At 45.4% G+C, this 15,224-nt stretch overlaps 1 protein-coding gene across 2 annotated transcripts in view; it reads right to left on the bottom strand.

The window, feature by feature from the left end:
• The window catches only part of LOC147701203 (B-cell receptor CD22-like), a 143,322-nt gene extending 128,485 nt beyond the window's left edge, over window positions 1-14,837 (bottom strand). For both annotated transcript variants that reach the window (XM_086929957.1, XM_086929958.1), the window contains exon 1: window positions 14,700-14,837. The gene's annotated coding sequence lies outside the window, so the exon portion shown is untranslated. The remainder of the gene's footprint in view (window positions 1-14,699) is intronic.
• Between the last annotated feature and the right edge of the window lie 387 nt (window positions 14,838-15,224).

Below are 15,224 nucleotides of genomic sequence, written 5' to 3'. Positions count from 1 at the left end.
CAGCCCTTTAGATTGACCTGTGCATTATGAGAATCAAGCTGGTTGAGAGATACCACTAGCTGTGTGTCGTCGGCATATGTTATGAATGTCCTAGATGTAATGCTTGTTTTTAGAGAGGGATTGAACATTCATTAGTAGACAGTTTAGTGAGTGGCCTTTGGTGATAGTGGGACTTTTTTGGTAGAAGAGTGATCAGTATTTTGTGGGTTTGTAGCAGGTGTGTTTTTAGTGCTGGTATTAGCTGTATTAGGATAGTATCGTGTAGCTGTTCTGTATTGTGTTCCTCATCCAGCATGCTAAGAAGGCATTTTGATGGGTCTCCATGTGTATGTGTTGGAGATGGTGTTTGAGAGTGAGTTGGAGTGCTGTGTTGCTTTTGTGGTGTAACATTGTTGTGAAGTAGACACGGGGAAGCAAAGTTATGATGTGTGGCATGTTGCTTATATTTTTTGTTTGTGTTTAATGCGGAAGATGTATGAGTCAGGGAAGGTGGTGCAGCATGTGGGTCATGTAGTAATGTTCTAAATTGTCCAATGGATGAGAGGAGTGTGTGATATGTTTTGCTTTTGAGGAGTAGTGAAAAAGGGTGCTGATGTATACGTTTCATGCAATAGATTTGGTTGTGTAGTATTGTTTGTGAAAGGAGGTTGTGATGTAGAGGGGTGGTGATGTGTTTATGAGTAGAGTGTATTTTGTGTGTAGGAGGAAATGTAGTAGAGGTGAGAGTGTTTATCTTTGACTGGTTTGTTGCAAGAGTTACAAAGTTCGGTGGTGTGCAGTGTGTGTGTTGTGCTTTAGTGTTATTATGGTAGAAGGGAGAGGAGGGTGTTTGTTGGACAACTGATGGAAGGATGATTAACCGTTTGTTAGTGATAAAAGGTGGTTTGTTAGGTGTAATTACAGCAGGGAGAGTGTGTCTGAATGCGATATAGTTATGTATGGTGTTGATTGGCTCTGTGTTAGTGGTGAGTGTATTGGTTAGTGGTATAGGACAGAGTTGTGTACTCTGTGTAGGTGATGGTGGATATGTGTGGTAGTTGGGATAGTAGGGTGTGTAGATGTGGTTTGGCTGGGTTTGTAGTGCAGGCAGGTACATTAATCTGTGCATAGTGTTGTGCGTGGTGTACATTTGGTGTGAGTGTGTTGCTCTGTTTGTGGATGTGGATGGTGTGGGTTGGGTATTAATAAATGAGAAAAAGGGCAGAATTTCTGGCCCTAGTCCCGACCAGTCTCGACCAGGCTGTAAAAGGCAACTGCCCTTGTCCTCGACGCCCGGGCTGAGACGCCCTAACCCTGACCTTTTTTATAGCCCTAGTAATCAGGTGACCCCTTCAGCCATTCGGAACTCTAGCCCTAACACTATCCAATCACAACACTATCCCTACAATCTAGAACCAATAGGAGACCAGGACCTTACAGCCAATCTTAGCCCTAGTCCAAGCAACCAATCAGTTCAAAAACCCTGATCTCTACGTCCAATAGAGGCCCTAGCCCTACCAGTGGACCCAACCCAAGCCCAAGCAACCAATGGCACAGGTAGCCCTAGTCCCTACTTCCAATAGAAAGCCTAACCCTACTCTAAGTCCCATACCTAGTCCAGCAACCAATCACACCAGAATCCCTAATCGCTACTTCCAATTAAAGGTCTAACCCTAGCCCTAGTCCCACCCTACTCCCAACAACCAATAACATAGGAAGCCCTAGTCCATACTTCCAGTAGAAATCCTAACCCTAGCCCTAGTCCCACCCTACAATGATTGAATCAAAGACCCAGAAACCAATCAGAACCCTCAAATACTCAACCAATGAAGACATTAATCCTAATCCAATAGAAACACCAGATACAGCCACCAATCAGTGTAGACATATACCAACCACTAGCAGACCATATAAGGTCCCAGCGACCTCAGACAAGGTTTGCTGGCCAGGGAGTTGGAAGCTGCTTCTCCTGTTCAAAATCTCCTAGGAGACAGACAGGCTCAATCCACACTTTGGACTGTAGCAGGTAAGGTCCTCACTAACTTGAAGTCTAACAATACTGTTTGAATAAAACTTTACTCCCCCTGCTGGCCAAAAAACGAAGTGCACAGGCCCTAGTAAAACACAATTTGAACAGCTCACAGAAGCACCCTCTGATATGGAAAAATCCCTGTAGCTTGGGGTGGAGGCAGGGGGCTGGTTTCACTGGCTTGTGAACAGAAAATGGTGGCTTAGAGTGCACTGTTTTAACATACAGGTCTTAGCACAGAGCAAAGGAGAAATTTGGAGGGAAAACAGAATTGTCACCAAGGAATGAGAGGGACAAACTACAGAGGTTGGACTACAAATCCCACAATTCAACACACTAAATGGAGGCAATCATAGGTAGGGAAAACCACAAATGTAAAACACAACACAGGTGATAAAATGTGCAATTACAGGCAGGCTAAATCTACAATTTTTAACTGTAACAACCACAGGCATAGACAGTAAACACAGAAAGTGAAAATCATTTTCTAAACAACTTTTTGTCTTGGGAAGAGACAGCACTAGTCTGTCTCCTTACCACTTCCTGGACTCTGCTCACTGCAATCTGGGGCACAGGAAGGCTGCAACTCACAAGATGGAGGAGAATGATTTGGGGTGCACCCAGCAAGGCCTTAAGGGGCCTGGGCAGGTGTGAGAGGAGGGCTCAGACTTGCCTGGTAGCTGAATAGCAAATGGTCTGCTGGCCTGGGGGTGGGGGCTGGGCAGATGCTTCTCCTGTTCAGAATCTCCTAGGAGACAGGCAGGCTCAATCGACACTTTTGACTGCAGCAGGTAAGGGCCTCACTAACTTAAAATCTAACAATACTGTTTGAATAAAACTTTACTCCCCTGCTGGCCAAAGAACAAAGTGCACAGGCCCTAGTAAAACACAGTTTAAACAGCTCACAGAAGCACCCTCTGATATGGAAAAATCCCTGTTGCTGGAGGGGGGAGGTAGGGGGGCTGGTTTCTCTGGCTTGTGAACACAAAATGGTGGCTGGGAGTGCACTGTTTTAACATACAGGTCTTAGCACAGAGCAAAGGAGAAATTTGGAGGGAAAACAGAATTGTCACCAAGGAATGAGAGGGACAAACTGGCAGTAGGTGGTTATAGTTAGGACCTACTTATCATAGGAATAACTTTTTTGTTTTGCCAATATTTTTGGCGCCGTTTGAGAAATCTTCGCAAAATTCTCAAAACCAATATGATGCACAGTTCCCCATGTTAATTCCCATAGAAATTTTGAACATGACTACAGCCCGAAATTTAGCAGAAAGCTAGCTCTTGGTCTAGAAAGCATGTATTTTGTGACTTGGTGTAAATCAGTTGGGTGACTTTTAAAATATGAACTGAAAACTAAATTTGTATATCTAGGTGCCGTGACTCCTCCATGGATCTGACAGTCTCCGTGCTGAGATATGATTGACTGAAAACACTTCAACCAGTAAGTTTTGGCAACCATATTGGGACGCGGATTCAGCCGGGTCCCCTCAAAAAACATTTAAAATAAAGAAAATGGGGCAGGGTAGGAGTACCCTAACCCTAGGTCCAGTGGTGGTGTCCCACAGGGATCCTGCCAGGGGTTAAAAACATTTTTTTTTATTTTGCTGTGAAATCGCAGGAGGATCTGCAAATTCAAAGCAAAAATGAAGGAAAAAACAAGCACTGTCTAAGGGCCTTGCCGGAGTAATCAGGAAAAACCACCCAAGGCTGGTTTGGCAATTCCTGACCGTTCCTAAATATCATGAGCTACTTCTCTGGGGTGAGCACAAATTTTGTAACAAAAATGGCTTTCATAGGGGCATGCCTCATCTGGTCTGCTACTTCTTGTAAGCAAGGTTTCCCACCCCACTGTAGGGATATGATTCCAAACACTCAGCAGCCAATCTCCTCTGAGGCCCTTTCCATCCTCAGGGCTACCTCTTGACCTGAGAACCATTTCAAAACATCATCCCCACAAATTAGCTGGGCTCCAGGTCTTCAGGGATGTGGATCTTTTTGTCTCAATTGGACACTGTAGTATCGCTGCCACCATTGTTGCTGGACTCTGCTTGGCTGACTCTGATATTCAGCTCTCCAAGGCTCCTTTCAATAGCCATGTTCTCTCCTTTGCCTCCATGGCCAGTTTCCTTTCCTCCATTTTAAGTTTGGCTATCTGCAATGGAATTTCCCTCTCAGCCCTCCTATCTGTCAGCTCCTCGGGGACAGGCCCTGGGAGCACACAATGCCTGCAGCCCTGAGCTCCGCTCCAAGACACAAGTTGTCCTTCTCCTCTCCAGTGCAAGACCTGTGTCCAGGTTCTCCTGAGTGATGCAGTGTGGAACATGTGCCCTTGTCCTCCTCTTGCCCTTCTATAATCTCCTTCTCATCCAGGTCCTCTGTTGTTGCCAACAATTGGTGAGCCACAACTCCTTGAAGCCTTCTGGAGCTCCAATATTTCTGGTGCCCTTTGTGTAAAACCCCATTTCCTTACAGAACTCCTTGAGCTGAGCCACTGAGTAGCTCCCCAGTTTGATGAGACCAAATTCTCTTCTTTCAGGTATGGTGACTAGCACAGTCAGGCAGAATGAGAGTGAATGTGGAAAAAACACAAAAGTCAATCAAGGGGAATTTAAAACTGGAATTGGTTTCAAGTTACTTATCTGGGATGTTAGTGTTACACAAAATCACTTTTGACACAGCAGAAACACAAGTACAGAATCCCACTGCTGCTACCAATGTGGTGAGAAATCGGGTTGTTGGTTGAGGGGGTTGAAACCCTACTCAAGCAACAACTTTTATCATTGTCAGTGGGAACCACAAAAAGTCTTTAAATTAACTTTTACCCTCTGGCAACTTGGCCCAAAAGAGGTGAGGCGTAATTTAGAGGCAATGTGTAAAGTTTTTATGCAGCACTTCAAACAGTAATAAAGTGAAAAAACACAGCACAAGAAAAATCCTGCACCATTCCCTCAAAAAATAGTTTAAACTTTAATAAACGATTTAAGACCAAAATGACAAACATCTAATCAGTAGAACCAGGGATATGGGATTTTAAAGGTTTTGAAGAAACCTAGTGCTTAGAAGCAGGAAGTGGCAATTGTGGTTATCTAGCCATGGTGGACTGGGTCCAAGACACAAAGCTCGAGAGCAGGACAGATACAGGACCGATTTCAGTCCACTGTCGAGATGTGTAGTTCTAACCGTGGGCTGAAGTGTACGGATGTTGAGGAGCCAATGACAGGAGCTTGCAGTGCAAGGTCCTGATCAAGATGCATCACGCTGCATCGATGCTGGTGAAGACATTGATCAGGATCTCCGATGTGGGTGTTGAGGTGCATTGTGCTTAGTTGCGTGTTCTGCGTTGCTGAAGCCACTGTTGCTATGAAAATGTGTGTCGAGATGCATCACACTTAGTTGATATGCGTCAAGTGGGGCCAGTTATCAGAACCCAGATGCATTGTTCTGGGTCAGTTCTTGCCAAGCCACTGAAAATAGGCTGTGATGCGCGGACCTGCATCGATGTGCATCAGTGCAGACGAGACTATGTTGTGTCCCAATAGCTCAGATCAGGAGACCAGCAGAGCAGCCGTTCGGGCAGACAGGCAGCAGAGCGACTGGGCAGTCCTTCTTGCAGCAGGGCAGCAGGGCAGCAGGGCAGCAGAGCTGTCTTCCACCCGAGTCTCCCATAGGTCTAAAAGTAATCTGGATAATGGGTCAAAGGGTCCCCTTTTTAGGAAGAGCATAAGTACGCATGCGCTGCCTGCAAGACCTGTTGTAGTATACGGTGTGTAATCCCACTTGCTGCTTACCATAGGCTGACTCAAGCGTCAGTCTTCTTTACTGGCTCCTTAGTATTTGGTGCTCCTGATACATTACTTACCTTGTATCACAAGAAGCACCGACCAACTACAATTTTGTTACATCGTTTATTTTATATTGTGGCTCGATTTCATGTTCTTTTTTTATCACCATGGCACCAATTCGTTGGCTGCCATGCACATACTTCAAATATGCACAGGCACCACACTTTATATTTTAGCAGGGTGCCCCCTTTTTAAAATCTATTTTAATTTTTTTCTGCCTCATGTTTTTTTCTGTTGTTTGCACAATGACTGCTTTAATTATTTCTTGACTCAATGCCAGAGTTTGCAGAACTTAAGATGCAGGTACTCCGAGCTCACCAGTGCCACCGGGAACCATTGAGACAAATTAAGGACTGGTTAAAAGCCTTTGATGCTAAAGTGATGTCTGATTTCTATCTTGGCGAAGATTAAATACCTGGTCTATTTTTCTTCTGCCTCATCTTTCCAGTGTGCAGGAGAGTGAGATTTACATATGAATACAGAGACCTGTCACTTGTTTAAAATTATTCAGGATGGAACAGCAGGTGGTTATTCGATTTTCTGGCCTGTAAGGGTTGTAAACTGTTTAAACAGACAATCTTGTGTTCAATTGTACTGCATGTCGGGATATGTTGCGAGCTGCCAATAGAAAAACGTTATCCAAGCCCAATATAGGAAAGATGATGCCCTTGTTCTTGGTGAGGAGCAACCCTATTGCATATTCTGGCAAGCCCCACTCAGGGACTCTCCACATTTTCACATGGCAATTAGTAAACGAGTTGATTTCCGTATTTTTAAGGCTTGTATATTTCGTAACGGTCAAAAGGAAGCACTAAACAGAGGCGTTTTAAGACTAATCAGTTTGTGGTCTGCCTCTGTGTTTTTTCCTTACTCCCCTGCAGTGATTTCAGGTGCATTTTGAACGTTCCATAGCTGTGTTGATTAGAAGAAGACAAAGTGAAACGCCTGCCAGGAACACTCCATTGAAATGGATATGCAGTAAGATGAGGCTCTAAAACAAAAGGAATGCTTCAGACATTGCTACATCGTGGGTTGTTTCAATGAAGATATTTCTGTCCTAACACTGTAGTCTTGGCACAAATGGAGAAGGATTTGACTAGGTGACTGTTTTATATGTATATTTGAGTCGTTCCTTTGTATTGCATCTTATGTTTTTCACCCTTTATTCTGGTAATTGCCCTTGGGGTGGTGAGACAGACTTGCCCATTTTTTCTCTTTAAATAATCACTTTATTACCAACAAAAAATAAAACACATTGCTATTTACAATGCCAATAGCTCTAACTCCACCAAATGTGAGACCAATTGCATTGCAAAGGCTTGTTATATCTGGTGCCCACTTCGAAGCTGGAGAAGCTTTTGGAGTTTCCCCCTTCCAATGTATCTGGAATTTCCTGCCTCCCTGCCCTGGTCCCAGTCTCTCTGGGAGCACAGTAGACTCGTGTGTAGTCCTTTTTGAGTGTGCTCGGCCAGATTCTCTGTGAAGTGGTAGTGTAGTAGGTGACAGCTCCATCTACTCATTGAGCCAGTATGGCCTACCCTGTCAACACCCAAACCCACTATTATGTTTCTGTCTGGGAGGCATACACAAAGGCCAACTGCCAAATACACCTGGTCAGGGTCGGTTTTAGGATTTTTGGGCCCCGGTCAAAGGGGAATGTGTGAAGCCCCTCTAATTTACATAAGTGACACCTTCAGGGCTCTTGAAGCTGCTTCGTACAAACTCCTCCTGGGCCGCAGCTCTTCACTCTGTCACCTACAAGCACCTCTTTCACAGCTAATATCCAAATGAAGGTGTGAGAATAGCTTGGGGGTTGAGAGTTAAAACTGTGCAGACTGTAAAGTGCTGACAATGGGTGTCCTGTAGTGTCTCTCAATGGGCAGCCAGAGCCAGGCAGGAGGCCTAATTGCACAACAAAATGCTTTCCCTTGCAACTGGCACAAGATGAAGTGTCCCCCTTCCCTTGGCCTCTCCACACCATCCCTGAGAGGCCGAGGGAGGGGTCACCCTTCTTTAAGACCAATTTTAAACAGACACCTTTCTTCAATGGGTTCGGCAGGGGCACAAGAGGTTTGATGGTGTGTTACGCTGGTGCGGGCCCCATGCTGGTTGGCTGAGTGGAAGGCCCTAGGCAGCTGCCCACGCTGCCCATGCCTAGCGCCAGCCCTGCACCTAGTCATGTGACCCAGAATCAGGCTGTAGGCCAGTGGTTAGCAGAAGAAAATGCCAACTTTCTAAAAGCATTTTTAGAATGTGACTTAAATTCTAACTTCACCATAAAAGAGGGTTTTAAATTACAATTATTCAGATCAAATGTTATCACTTGATAAATGTGATAAGGTAACCCAGTGTTAGCCTTTGAGAGAGGTATGCCTTACAATACTGAAATAGAAATGTGAAACTTAAAAGTACATGGCCAACTTTTTTAATACAATGTACTGTGCTCTATGGGTTGTTTAGGGCCTACCCTAGAGGACATTTTAAGCCGGGCAAAAGTTTTTTGTGACAGTTTGAAATTGCAGTGTAAAACTGCACACATACATTGCAATAAAAAGCCTGAGATATTCTGAAAGATAAGTGTGTGGCACAGTCATTGCTGCAGCCCAGATGGTGGCATTTAATATACAGGGACTGTGTACCCCTGTATATTAAATGCAAAATAAAAGTGCCAATCAGATGTAAGCCAATTTCACCATTTTTAAAGGAGACTTTCCTACTGTTGGAGAACCAGAGATCCCCCCCAACCCCAAAGGGAACTAGTGTGACTTTCCCCATTGCTTGCCACTACAACCTTGTAGATTGTATTGTGAATGACTTGCTCTGTGCAACCAGATGACACTTTACAGTACTCATACTGTCTCACGTGTCCCTCAGAGCCTCCTGCCTCTGCTCATTGATGGTGACCCACTGCCTGTACCTGGAGGTATTGTAAAGCATGTGGGCTTTGGGCACCATCTTTTTGTTACATAAGGACTCTAGGGTAACCTCTGCTATCTCGTTCACATTAATGGAAGCAATCTCATCCCCAAGTGCTACACTGACCAACCCTTAAGACTGGCCACCAGTAGGGGCTGCACCAAATTCTAATTGTCCATCACATACATTTAATACTAGTGTAACGTATACACCCACTGCAACAGGCCCAAGTGTATGTACATATTTTAACTTAAAATGATGACAGAACACTTAACAGTTTTTTTAATTGGCTAATTTGTAAAATCATTACACTAGTATTAAATGTATGTGATGGACAATTAGAAAGCAGCGGCTTTGATGTCGGTGTGGAGCGGCGTCTTCGGGGATACCAGGGCAGCGGCGTGGAGCGAGGCAGTGTGGAGTGCGATGCCCACAGGTCACTGTGACATGCAGTAGCTCAGTGGCAGCATCAGGTGGCATCGTCAGTGAGACTAGGGTTGAGGTGTGGCATTGCGGCGGTGCTATCTGCGGTGCCTTCAGGACACGGAGTCGGCAGCGGCATTGTAGATGGCGTTGAGTTGCTTTTCTTCTGTTGCAGCAAAAAACACACAGTCCCCAGTGCTGATGGCTGAAGAAGAACCTGAAGTCTTTGCTGTTCCTGGGACTTCTTGAACAGGGGGTGAATCTCTACCTCAAGCCCTTGGAGAAACTCACAAAAAGGAAGTTTCAGCAAGTTTAGTCCAGCCCTTTCACTGCCCAAGACAGAAGCATCCACTGCAGGCCCAAAACAGCAACGCAAAAGCACACATAAAAATGGTAGTCTCTCCTCACAGCTTCTCCAGCTCTTCTTCTTGACAATCTTCTTGGTTCCAAAGAGTTCTGAAGTTCTGGGGTCTGGGCCCCGATATTTATACTCCAAATGCCTTTGTCCTCTCAGGCAGAGAGAGTCTGTGCTTAGTCCAAACCAGTTCTGTCCTCTCTAGCCCAGCTTCCTGACACGGGGTAGAGACAGCTATGTGGAAGGCAGACCAGGTCCATTCAGGTGCAATTAAATCTCCTCCCACTACTCAAAATGCTGCCCAGGTCTATTCATCCCATCCATGACTTAGCCAGATTCTCTGGAGCCACTGCATATCCCCAGCCCCTGTCACTCCAAAGCCAGACAGTCAATGCAAATCCTAGCAGAGGAACACAGGATGTCTAAGCAAGGAAATACCTACTTACTAAAAAGTGGTATTTTCAAACAAAGAAAGTAAAAATCACCTTTACTAAAAGATGCATCTTTAGTTTCTGAGTTCAGGCATACTAAACTTTATTTTCCTACCTGGTCCCAATGGGAAGTTATATTTATAAAATGTTATAAATAAACTCCCATTCTTTCCTATAAGCAAGATAGCCGTTCAATAGTTAAAAACTAAATTGGCAGTATTTCACCATCAGGCCATGCCATACACATCAGGGCATGTCCTACCTTTCACATACACTGAACCCTGCCCACAGGGGAACAGTGGGCTTACCTTAGGGGTGACTCATATGTAATAAAAGGGAAAGGTAGGGCCTGGCAAGTGGGTGTACTTACCAAGTCGAGATGGCAGTTACAAACTGCTGGCAGACACTGCAGTGGCAGGTCTGAGTTACCTTTAAAGGGCTGCTTATGTGGGTGGCACAACCAATGCTGAAAGCCCACTAACAGCATTTGATTTACAGGCCCTGGGCACACACAGTGCACTTTATTAGGGGCTTATAAATAAATCAAATATGCCAATCATGGAAACACCAATCCATAATACAAATTTCACAGAGATCACATGCACTTTAGCACTGATTAGCAATGGTAAAGTCTCAGAGTCCTAACCCAACAACAGCAGGTCAGGAAAAAATAGGAGGAAAAGCAAGCAGTTTGGGGGTAATCCTGCAAAAAGGACCATTTCAAACAGATTGCAGTTCTGAAAATTCCACTTTGAGAAACATGGCATTGTCTTACTTAAATTGTTTAGTGCATTCTGCCTGTCTCTGGAATACACACCTGGGATGGGTCGCAGCTGGCTTTCTGCATTCCCTCTAGCCAGCCACACGCATAGGGTAGGTATGCTTGAGTGGTCAAGTGCATGTTGATTGGTCTGCCTGAGCAGGATTAGAGGGAGGAGCTGACATTTTTACCAGAAAGGGCTATGTCATGTCAAGCTGTATTACCTCTTGTAGTGAGTCTGGAGCTAGAGCAGAGAAGGCCAGGGTCTTGTGTACTACAAGAGACCTTTCTTTGAAGTTTCCCTACTTCAAAGGCTAAGATGGGTACAAGTACTGGACACCATGTACTCATAACACTGCTAGAATTAAGGACATTCTATAAGGAAGAAGAGATGCTGGGCTGTAGGATGGACTGCAACTTTGCTAACTGCTTTGCTGTGTTGGCCTGCTACCTGCAGATTGCTTACAACACAGCAATCTGCAGGTAGCAGACCAACACAGCAAAGCTGGTCTAGAGAGGACAGGGGGGACTGCCATTTTTTACCTGCTTTGCTGGCCTGCTGCCTGCTTCCTCTTGCGTGAAAGTGAGAAGCACTGGACCTCCTTTCTACGTCCTAAGTGCTTATGTTTCTCCAAGGGCTTGTTGGCTTGCCTCATGTTGCTAAAGTCTCAGGGATATCCAAGACTTCACATTTCACCTTCATCTCAGCACCTGGACTTTACTTGCTGAGAGTGTTGCTCTGCAAAGTGGTGCCAATCCGTTCCAGGGCCCATTGATGTGAGTTTAATGTGCTAGAACATGCACTTCGACATCTCTGTGATGATTGGACACTGAGGTAGCACCTGCCACGACATCGGGATCGATGCATCATTGCCAATCCGAGGTCTGGATCTGTCATACTGTACTCTGCTCTTCCGCAGAGCCTCTGGAATCACTGCATCAGGGAAAAATAGATTGCGACCAGCATGTGGAGAAGATCTAAACATCATCTCCAGCATATAATAACCCAGTGCATCACCCTCATGTTCCAGACTCTGCGTTTTGGCCATGGAACCGATGTCTCACTGCATTTCGTTCTGCGACAAGGATTATGTTACTTTGCTCAGCGGGCCCTGCATAGGCCCTGTAACTGGACGGCGCTCCATTGTGGGCGGCCTGAAATCTTGAATTTGTCCCAGTTCAGTGGGATGTACAGTAACCTGAAAGCGCTGCTTCTTTCAATCGTTAATTCCCCTTTTTCTTTAAAAATTCATACCTCTACCCTCACATGGGGTATGTTTCTCACTTCTTTGTACCCTCTCAATGTAGTCTTGTAACCTTAATTTATGGGCCTGACAATAACACACAATTATTTTCTCACATGTACAGCGCCTGGCAGGGTCCAATGTGAGTATTGATTTCTTCACTACACTCACAGTGGTACACCCTCCACACAAGGCTGCGCATGACACTCCTTCAGGTATTACACAAACAGCTCTCTCCTTTTACAAGCACAGCTGCTTCATTACAACCACACATTTTTGCTATCCCTCCATCTTTTCGTAGGTGTCCCTACACTCCTAGGTCCTGAAGAGAACCTACATTGCAAAAAGGGTTGAACCATTAAAAACCAGCACCTATCATTGTATAAAGTGTGGTTAATATACTGTATATCTTCCAATGGTCGTCTTTCTGATATATAGGAAACCTTGAACATATGTCACAAATATGTCACCACTGTATTAGGTTCCAGTTTTTCACTGGGACACCGCTCACTACTGGTAGATCATTGTTTAAATACCACGTGTGTATTTTGGTTTCAAATAAATAATTGTTTTTGAAATACAAATTTAAGGTGCGTTCGGCTTTCTCTCCTTTTGACATCACACTAACCTGTTTCATTGCCATTGTGCATTACTATTTCAGAATGACTTTGCCACTAGTCCACAGGAGCCATTGCTTTGGTTAACTATTTAAGTACCCTGGTTCCATGTGAGCAGGGTTCCCTTGTTTTTTGTTCTCAACATAGTTTGATAAACACAGCAGAAAATCATGGGCAAAGGACTGGTAGAGTGTGGAATAAATACGACTCTTTACTGCAACTTTTTTATGTTTGGGGGAAAGAGTGGGAAACAGAAGCATCCAACATGGTATCACTTGATGTCTTCCTTTTCACTGCACGACAACCAGGGGCAGCTCCTCCTTAACGGCAGAGGAGCCTCACCACACTGAGTCAGTCAGCAAAAAATAAATATTATCGTTTTTCTTCTGCTGTCTGAACCGGGGCGTCTTGGGCCGAACCGGGCCACGGCAGGAAGGAGGAGTAGTAGGTGCACTGTAAAATGTGCATGTGTGTTTGGCCGTCCGTCTTAGGCAGGCAAAACAGACATGAGCACTTAAGTTTCTCCAACCCAGCTGTGTACCCCCAAAACACCTATATCCTTCCACCAGCTGCTATTGGCTAGCAGAGTTCATATGAGCTCTAAAAGTGAATCCATTTTTCCAAGCTGTACAAGGTGAAGTGAAGAATTGATCAAAAATTCTTAGGACACACATATCAGGCATGGACCTTCTAGGCGCTGTGGCTCAAAGATGCCACTAATACGACGTGCACCCCAGAGTGGAGTACTGACAAGGAACAGTCACTAGAGGGAGACATAGGCAGAAAGAAACACCTGACCACAAAAACAGAGCCATTCCCGTCTCAACAGTCGATGCACTCTGGTTCGGCCAGCATTTCCAGGCCCTGATGGTCACATATGGAAGGTGGAATGGGAGCAGTGGCCAGTAAAGCCCTGGGAGAGGTCCTGCATTTCAGGACTTGACACCAGCCTCGTCACCTCGGTGGTCTCCCACCAACTCAAGCCGGCTCAACAACAGATCTCAGAGGTGCACTATCTAAAACCATGAGTGAGAAGACTCTTAATTATGCAGCACCAGAAAGCACTGCCACGTGTTCTGCAAAGGCCACTCAAACCCCCCGAGGCATGACAGGGTTTAGCAGAACCCAGGAGACACCGAGCAGACACGGAAGGAAGGTAGCACAGCTCACTACTGTTTAAAGCAGCTATGAGGGGGGGAAACAAAACTGGCTGTGGTGGAGAAATACTCTAGTGAGAGCTTCATCTAGCAGTACCTTCGCGCCACTAGAAGACCCCATCAGTGTCAGCTTCTCATTTCTTCGAGCAGTGCCTTCTTAGGACTCGGGGTCTCAAGCAATATGAGCTTCTATAAGGCGTGTCTACCAAGTGTGATGCGATCCCAATGTGAACACAGAAGCGTAGCAAGGATGCCAGGATCCCTGGCAACAAGTAACATGGCCCCTTTGACTGTTGTTTGGGTAGCAAAACGCAGCAGTTATCAGGGTTCAATGGGCCCATCTGGGATCTGGCCCGGTGCCACTGCACTTGTTGCACCAATGATAGCTGCGCTCCCGTGTGAACAACTTTTCGGTGGTTTTCTGATCCAAGGAGCTATTAGCTTCCTCCAGCAGTAGGTTCTTGGTCTGTAGGACACCCGCAGTGTGAGCTTTTCTTGAGTGTCTTGTCAGTGTTATAGGAAATTCTTAGTGTGAACTTCTACTCGGTGTCTTAGAATATCAGCTAGGATCCTTGGTAGTATCAGATGCCCTCAGCAGTGACGGATGGCTTCATTGTAAATGGTCGCTAATGTGTAAACTATTACTATTTTACTTACACAAGTTTCCTTTGTTTTTCACTTCAAGCCCATGCTATCCTCTGGTCGTGCGTTTGCAGACCTGGATGGTAAAACCAACCTTCCTAAATTACCGACAACATACCCAAAGCTAAGGTCTCCTCGCACCTCGATTCAGCAGCGAAACGTCGCGATAATCGGTGAGGGGCGTTGCTGTTGGCGCCCCTGGCCTTGGTTAACCCGTCTTCCTTCTCAGTAAGAGACGTTCAGGAGACAGACTCACATAAACACGCTCAAGTGATGGTAGTTCTAAAATGGCGACATTTACCTGATCAGCGGCCTGGAAGTACAGTCTCTGTCCGTCCGAGGGAGCCTAGCGCCTCTTTGGCGAAGGATGAAGCGCACTGAGGCCCGGCGTTGTCAAGGGATGGAAGGATGGAAGGAAGTCTGATGCAGATGAACAACAAATACTTCTTATCTTGCAGTGAGCGCGCACCCAGGGGGAGGGGGCTTCAGAAAAAGCACATCGCAATAAGAGGAACGTTTCTGGGAAGGAAGGAAATGTCGAAAAGAGAAATCATGTTGCAAATGCGTGTGATTTCCCCTCTGAAAAGATGGTGTTAATGATAACATCACATTTACGCAACGCGAGCTGCAACTTAATTAACTCTTGGAGCTTATTACAGCTGTTTCCGTTCTTCGTGCTTATTACAAGAGTTTCTGCGTTTCAAGTAAACGGTAGCGTCACGGTAACCTCAAAAGCGTCCAAGGGCCCTTGTATCACCTGGTTCCATGTCTTTACTCACCGTGCCGCATTGACTTCGGCTTTTACTCGGCGCTAGTGAAACGCAAA

Source organism: Lissotriton vulgaris, chromosome 7, assembly GCF_964263255.1.
Source record: "Lissotriton vulgaris chromosome 7, aLisVul1.2, whole genome shotgun sequence".
NCBI classification, from domain to species: domain Eukaryota; kingdom Metazoa; phylum Chordata; class Amphibia; order Caudata; family Salamandridae; genus Lissotriton; species Lissotriton vulgaris.
The sequence above is the reverse complement of the archived record's forward strand: the minus strand, read 5'-3'. Positions and strand labels throughout refer to the sequence as shown.